Source organism: Camellia sinensis, chromosome 15 (genome assembly GCF_055761805.1).
Source record: "Camellia sinensis isolate YWXY chromosome 15, ASM5576180v1, whole genome shotgun sequence".
In the NCBI taxonomy this organism is placed as follows: Eukaryota; Viridiplantae; Streptophyta; class Magnoliopsida; order Ericales; family Theaceae; genus Camellia; species Camellia sinensis.
In genome coordinates, this window is record NC_138975.1 from 28,568,220 (window position 1) to 28,576,251 (window position 8,032).

Below are 8,032 nucleotides of genomic sequence, written 5' to 3' on the forward strand. Positions count from 1 at the left end.
TGGCAACTAAAAAAAAATTTAGTCGCTAAAAATGCCAAAATTGGCTACAAAAAAAAAAAACGTAGTCGCTGTATATTGACTTTTGGCTACTAAAATATTTAGTCGCTGAATAAGAAATAAAAAAATTATTTTTTCTCTTTGGCGACTAAAGTTTTAGTTGCCAAAATGTTACTTTTAGCGACAAAAAAAAAATAGTCGCTGCATATTGACTTTTGGCTACTAAAATATTTAGTCGCCGAATAGAAAATAAAAAAAATTATTTTTCCTCTTTGGCGACTAAACTTTTAGTTGCCAAAAACTTACTTTCAGTGACAAAAAAATAATTTAGTCGGTGAATATTATTTTTTGGTGATCAAAATATTTTCAGTCGCCAAAACTGCTACAATTGGCGACAAAAAATTTGTTTGGTCGGCATTGATAAAATATTTTTTTTGGGGGAAAGTTTTTCAAATTTGGAGGCAATTCATTTTGACTTTTTCTTTTCATACATATTTGTTTTTATCAATCCACCCAAACCAAACCCAGAAGACTCTTGACTTTTGCTCTCCCTCTCTCTCAGGGACGACTCACCATCACTTTAGGCCCCATCGCTCACCGTTGATCTTCCACCATCGTTCACCGTCAATCTTCCGTCGTCGCACACCGCCACCGCCGTTACTCGCCTCGCAGCTCCTCGCATTGCATTGCTTCGACATTGAGGTTTTTATCTTCCTCTCTCTATTTCTCTTACTCCTCTATCTCTCTCCCTCTTGGTTCTATTTTTCTGTCTCTCTTTCTCTATTTCCCCATTTCACTCTACATCTAGGGGTTTTTTTTTTTTTTATGGTATAGGGTTTTGATTTATGTGAAATCAATGAACCAATGATTGAAGGAACATGTAATTTCTTAGGGTAATTGTTGTTTTGATTTATGTAATTTCTTAGTGTATGTATTACTATTGTTTGATCTATGCTTGTAATTATTGTTGTTTTTCACCCTCTTGCTCACCATGTACCTGAAAAAATGTTCAAACGAAATTTGTCCATGCTTGTATTTGTTGTTGTCTTCTGACCCTTTTGCTCACCATGTGTTTGACGAAATGTTCAAACGAAACTGGACAATGCTCACGTGTTGGATATGTGAAGCAATCCAACATTGGAGGTTGAAGCTGAAGGAATTTTAATTAGGATGCTCTTCTTTCTCTCTTCAATCCATAGGAGAGCAGACAACATGAATCCTTTCATATCAAATGTTTGCAAATAAAAGAGACAACAAGCGGCATCTTCTCTTCTTAATTCTTGCATAGTTTCTTTTTTATATTTGTCTTTTTTTTGCATTGGTGGTGTTGTGTTGTAAGCCTTATTTTACTAATGCCCAATGCAAAATTTCTCCAATTTATTATATCCATTTAGCTTATAAAATGCTACAATTAAAATTTGTATAGACTTTTTATTTAATACATCGGATGCCAAAATTTGGCGAGGGGAGACTTGGATCCTTACTTTTTGGGATATGTATAACATTGTTTATGTCAAGTTTGCATTATCTAACAACCTATTGCTCAATGTTATGGTGGTCCATTAATCTTAAGAGAATGAGTTAATGTAATGGCATTTTAGACATTAGCTCCTCACAGTTAAGCAACTATACCTATTGCACATTTAAATTTGCATTCTCCGGTTACCATGATTAAAATGTTAAACGTATAGAATCCTGTGTTGTACATAGTGATTCGATTGACGATGGAAAAAACCGAATACTTCATTTAGTTTTTCAATTTAATGACAGGAAAATAAATTGATCAAATTCTGCTGATTCTAACCAATAATGATCATTTATCAAAGAATAACTATAATTTAAAAATGATTGAACAATTGGAAGAAATCAGTCCCAAACAAACAGGACACAAAACACTTACATGGTTGTCTTATAGTAGAATAATTTTTAACTACAGATCTTTCATTGATTACGTGTACTGATGTTTTGCTTTTGTTTTGTTTTTGTTTTATGTGGTGTACTTTGGCATCCCTGAATTTCTGTTTCTCGAAAATAGATATGAATCACGTTGTCAAAAATAAATACACATATTAGTGAAACTTCTTCAAAGTTTTAGTAGTGCTTAGAAGTTAGATGTTTCTGCATTTCTTGAAATATAGACAAGTAGTTAATGCAAAGTCAATAGTTGGGAAAAAAAAATTCTCAATTCTTCTTTTTAATAAATGTTGCATCCACTGTTGGTTTTCGTAAGAACATAGCTTTTCCAATGTTGTACTTTTCCAAAATTCAACTAGACAAAGTCATTCTCAGAGTAATTGTGATTTTTTGTGTGAATCCTTGCTCACCATTTCCTTCAATCGTAGCATAATTTTGTTAGATCATAATAAAGAAGTAAAAAAGTTAATGGTGATCCTTCATTGTCCTTCTCTAGATTTTTTTTTGGGGGGTGGGGGGGTAAATAACCAAAAAAGGAAAAACTACAACCAACTTTTTCCCCCCTGATTATTTTGGTAATTATTAGACTTCATCTTAACAAAATGTTAGAAATTGATTTTTTATTTGGTTCAAATTTAATAGTGTAGGTCTTTAGTTCATGACCATGTACCATTTTTTAGGTCGTTGGTTGTTGCACTTTCCTTGTATACATTCAACAGTTAATGCAGGTCGTCACAAAATTCACTAATTGGCCATCGTTTTTACTTGTATGGCTTAGTTGAGTCATGTTGTTCACATTTGCATATAGGAACTATTTCACCATTCATTCACCAACACCCTCGAATGGCTAAAAAACTATAAAGAAACAGAGGATATATTTAAAATGTATGATCATTGTTATTATTTTCGGTGTAATTGTTCAACAATATGATTTTATTTTGCATTACATGTACCTGCCAACCATGATATGTTTGATATAGAATCCGATAATCCTTTTTATTTTATAAACTAAGTTCTACTATATGATTGCTGTAATTTATTTGAACTTTTGAGACATTACTTCTTGCAACATGTAGGATGTAGATACACCATAGTGATAGCATATTGCAATTTGTTTTTTTTTTTTTTTTCACAAGAAGCAGAACCAAGTGACAGAAAGATTGGAAAACTGTGTGAATATGCTGCAAAAAATCCTTTATGTATATCCAAGGTACTATTTGATTCTTTTAGAGATTCTCATAATAGCAAGTTTCCTTCAGTCATTCTATGTTAATTTTTTTATGGTAAACCCAATGAAACATATAAGTAATGTACAAAGACACAATTTGAATTATTGTTATTGACTTGTTTTCTATCGATGTTCTCTTCACACAACGCTATGCTATGCCATGCGTTATTGTATATGATGAATTTGATTATGTGGTGATATATGAACACTTGGCCTATGTTGACTCAATTCATACCATTTATTCAATAAATCAACCTTATTTTCACTCAGTTTGACCTTTAGTCACCCAAACTCGAGCTGGGTTCTTTGTATGTGTCTCTTGACAAAAGAAAGAAAGTGTTTTTGACTCAATTCAGACCATATTTTAAATAAAGCTTTGGAAACTGATATGGAGACTCAAACTTTAGCTGGGCTATCTCTGTTTCTTCACTATGCCCAACATTTTAATGTGATCACACAGCTTAGCTTTATATGGATTGGTCTATGTAAATTGCAACCTTAACTGACAAAAATTAGGAATTGTTTTAATATCGCTTTATGAGTCCAATAAACTTGAGCTTACCCACAAAAGGAAATCATGAGAAAAGGCGGTTGCTTGGCAGCCTAACTGGGTGTTTTGAGCCTCTTGACTAAACAAATTTGTTTCAACAAAACAATTTAGTTTGTAGCCAGAATCGCTAGATTATAGGAGTCTCAATATCAGTCTCGCTAAGGACCTTAAACAAGAATTGAGTAGGTTCTCATTTTTAGTGTCTATGATATGTGGCTTTATTTTTTTTTAGCTAATTTATGTACAAGGAGGAGAGGGAAAACTTGGCATGGTAGAACCAAGAGTAATTAGGAATAGTCCAAGCATAATGCTGATGATGAATAGTCTAAACACAATGCTTGAAATATGACTTATATTGTGTTCCATGAATTGTTCTCTTGCTTCTCTTCTATGGCAGGCAGGCTATAATCCTATAATTCATACTTTTGCCATCATGATGGAGAATGTGGAGGCAAATAATCACCCCTGAGATATAGTTAACTAATTCAACTACTTGACCTATGCAGGAACACTTCTGATGTGTTTTGGGAAGCAATTTCTAACCACCAAGTTCTCTCATTGTACTAGGGCCTTGGGACAAAGAACCTGCAGTCTGTTATTTTTTTGTTTATCTACTTCTATGGATACAGCTTCTTTAAGAAGCTATACTTAAAGAGAAGTGGATCAAAATCTATTGGAACAAAAGCTAATTTGGTTCTTGTTGCTACTGTTGGGGCTTGTACGGTTGTGGTGACGAAGGTGAGGTTATATTTTAGCTTGTTATATTACTGATCAGTAATAAATTTTCTTCCTATTAATTACAATCAAACAACCATATTGGGTCTTTCACGTCACATTGATTTTTGCTGATCACTTAATCTATAACTTAAGTTCATGAGATCCTTGTTTGATTAAAGTATAATAATCACTTTGTCTAGGCTAAATTGTTCTTGTAGGGAGTCATAATGAATATTTAGTAGAACAGGGAATCATAACAAAAATAATGATGATGAAAATTGATTGGATATTGTTTAATGACTTCTAATTATAATTTAAAGTTAATCTTAAATTTGAATATATAATTGTAATGATGAAGTCTCTTTGAATGCTCAGAAGAATGAAGTATAGCATTTTTTGTTAGACATTCTAATTTCTGATATTGTTGTTCAGCCTTTGGATACAGCATCATCAAGGATGCAAACAAGTGAATTTGGGAAATCTAACGGACTCTGGAAAACCCTTTCAGAAAACACTTGGAGTGAGACATTTGATGGTCTAGGCATTTCTCTTCTTCTGACGACAAATCCATCTATCCAGGTACTTGATTGTTTCATTTTACACTCTCCTACATGGTTTGCCTGCCTGTAAAAACTCTTGATTCACCAATTGAAAGAAAATAGAAAGCTCAAAGTTTTGTGCTACTTTTGAAAAGTTCATTTTTTTTAAAAAAAAAAATTTAAATTTGAAACACCAAATACCAAGTAAGCATTGTCAAATAGTGGCCCGACACTACTGAATAATATTATTATATTCTAAATTATAGTCACACACAATGTGTTAAATTAATTTTGATAATGAAAACAAGCTATTGTATGAGATGCTATAATAAACGTAACTTTTTTTTGTTGTTAAACTTATGTTATAAGATGTGTACTGTATGCATGTTATGATCAAACCATCAACATTAGTGTGTTGTTATGTAACATTTGGACAAGATCGCATTGAGAAAAAGGCTATTGTTGTAATATCTATTCAACATTTTGCTATATATGCATGTGCTTTGTCTATTGTCATTGTTAATAGAATGATCTTAGGACTAAAGTTTTTGGAATATGTGCAGACTACAGAGGAGGCTATGACATCGATTGAATCAACATTTTGCTTTCGATTGACAACCTCATCATGCCATTGTTCAAATTGTTTGTTAGGCTCTAATTTATTTAGCCATGAATGATATTATGTTTCTTGTTTTCTTGTTATTTTTATTTCAATTGATAGATTTAGTTTTCTTTTTCTTTCTATTTTCCCAATTAACCTTTTAGTTGCTGCCTTAAAGGATAATAAATTGGATTTGTGTAGTTAAAAAAGGGCATTTCGGGGGCAAAAATTCAAAACAGCCCCTGAACCACCATGTGACTCTCACGGAGAGCTTCCCCATGACAAATAGGATTTGTGACAATTGACGAAATGTAATTCGGACCCGTAGGTAGGGAGTTAGAGCCGAATACGCACTAAAATTAGTCGAAAAAGGGCGTTCCAAGAGTGAAAATTTGAAACAGCCCCCGAACCACCATGTGGCTCTCACGGACAGCTTCCCCTTGACAAACAGGACCTGTGACAACTGACAGAATGTAATTCGAACCTGTAGGTTGGAAGTTAGAGCCGAATATGCGTTAAACTTAGTCGAATACGCCTGTTTCGGGGGCAAAAAATCAAAACAGCCCCTGAACGACTGTGTGGCTCACACGGATAGCTTCTCCATGACAAATAGGATTTGTGACAACTGACATAACATAATTCGGACCCGTAGGTAGAGGGTTACAGCCGAATACGTCCAAAACTCAGTCGAAAAAGAGTGTTTCGGGGGCAAAAATTCAAAACAGCCCCTAAACCGCCGTGTGGCCGACACGAACAGCTTCCCCATGCCAAATATGACTTGTGACAATTGATGGAATGTTATTCGGACCCATAGGTTGGGATTTAGAGCCGAATACGCCCAAAACTTATTGTCAGTCGTGTTAATCAAAAATTTAAATGACATATACACAAAAAAATTTACATTAATTATATATGTCACCTATTTACAAAAAATCAACAAATTAATTTAAATTCTCAAATTATAAACAAAAGGAATGTCAATATATTGATACTATTTTTTAAACAAAAAGACATGTTAATACATGAGTTTTTACAATTGACCACGACAAGATTTCATATTTTGAAATCGTTGCATAATAAGCTCATTATCAACACTATCAAATACATCCTTCTCAATATATATAACCAAACAATCATTCATCTATTGATCTCCCAAAACAAGACTACAAAATAACACTTTTTTACATATAAAATATTTAAACATAAAGTAGACATATCATTAAAAAAAATCAAAAAGTAAAAAAATTTCATTGGAGGGTTCAAAAAGTAGTGGGTGTGAAAAGTGTGGGTTCAAAATTATAATTTAGTGGGCTTAGTTGTTGACTTTTGTTATAAATTCTAATATCAATATAATAAATAAATAAATAAATAATCATTGAGGGGTTCAGGTGACACCCTTAAGCAAAGGGTAGTGTCACCCCCACTGTGGAGGGAAGTTGTCATCATAAACGAGAACACTAATTATGGAAATGGAGTAATTCCATATATGTTGAATGCATTAAAAGATATCACACGAATTTCCTATAAAAGCATCATTCCTCTTTTAGCGAGCAATGATTTTATACTCAAAGAGTTGGACAAGATGATGACAATGCAAACGAGAGTATTTGTGGTGCACATGACAAACTTTCTTAGCACTCACCTATTCCTGAAAGCCAAGGAAACAAGAATGTTGAGCGAGGGCTACGTGTGGATCATCACTGATGGGTTGATGGACCTACTCTCACTGCAGGAAATTCAACTTTTAGTGGCGTTTAAAAAATGCCGCTAAAAGTGCCAAAACGTCGCCAATTCTTTTTGTGACGCTTAGCACCAAACGCCGAGGACGCGGCCGTCGCTATAGCTTCATGGTGTTTTAAAAACGTTGTGATATTAGTATAGGCGGCGTTTTAAAAAACGCCGCCAAATGTCCTCCAAAACACACGCTGACGTCACTAACTATATTTAGCGACGTTTTGGAAAAACGCCGTCATATCTTTTTCTAAAAATATAACCATTAATTTGTAGGGTTTAAGAGGCGTTTGTAGAAACGCCGTCATATCCCTTTTTTTTTTTGAAATTGTGCTAATTTTATTTCTTTGGAGTCGGCTTATTCAGTATCCTAAATAGCAATCGAAGACAGAAGTCGGCATGCATAATTGATATGAAATGACATTCAACATATATGCTAACTTTAAAAACAAGAAAAAAAATTCTTCAGCTGCAAACTCCTGTCAACTGACATTCATGAGATCATTAGTTACTAGAGCTAGCAATTTGTTCTTGCAATCAGAAACAATATTAACTAAATTAAATCAGAGACAGAATTAAATTATAATATCAAATACACAGAGTAGAGATAAACTATTTCAAAACCTTAATAATTGATTTAAAAAAAATGGTTCATGACTGAGTGAAATTAACTAAATTGCAGGAATATTATTAGTGTCCACCATAGACACTAAACATTCAGAAGGATCCATACAATATAGCAAGTGATAATCACT

The 8,032-nt window shown here is 33.4% G+C and overlaps 1 long non-coding RNA gene across 1 annotated transcript; it reads left to right on the forward strand.

The window, feature by feature from the left end:
- The first annotated feature begins 447 nt into the window (after positions 1-447).
- LOC114312825 (uncharacterized) lies at positions 448-5,683 on the forward strand. Its single transcript, XR_014356717.1, has 4 exons — positions 448-699; positions 3,054-3,121; positions 4,196-4,427; positions 4,839-5,683. It is a non-coding gene; the product is annotated as an uncharacterized LOC114312825 (long non-coding RNA).
- The last annotated feature ends 2,349 nt before the right edge of the window (positions 5,684-8,032 follow it).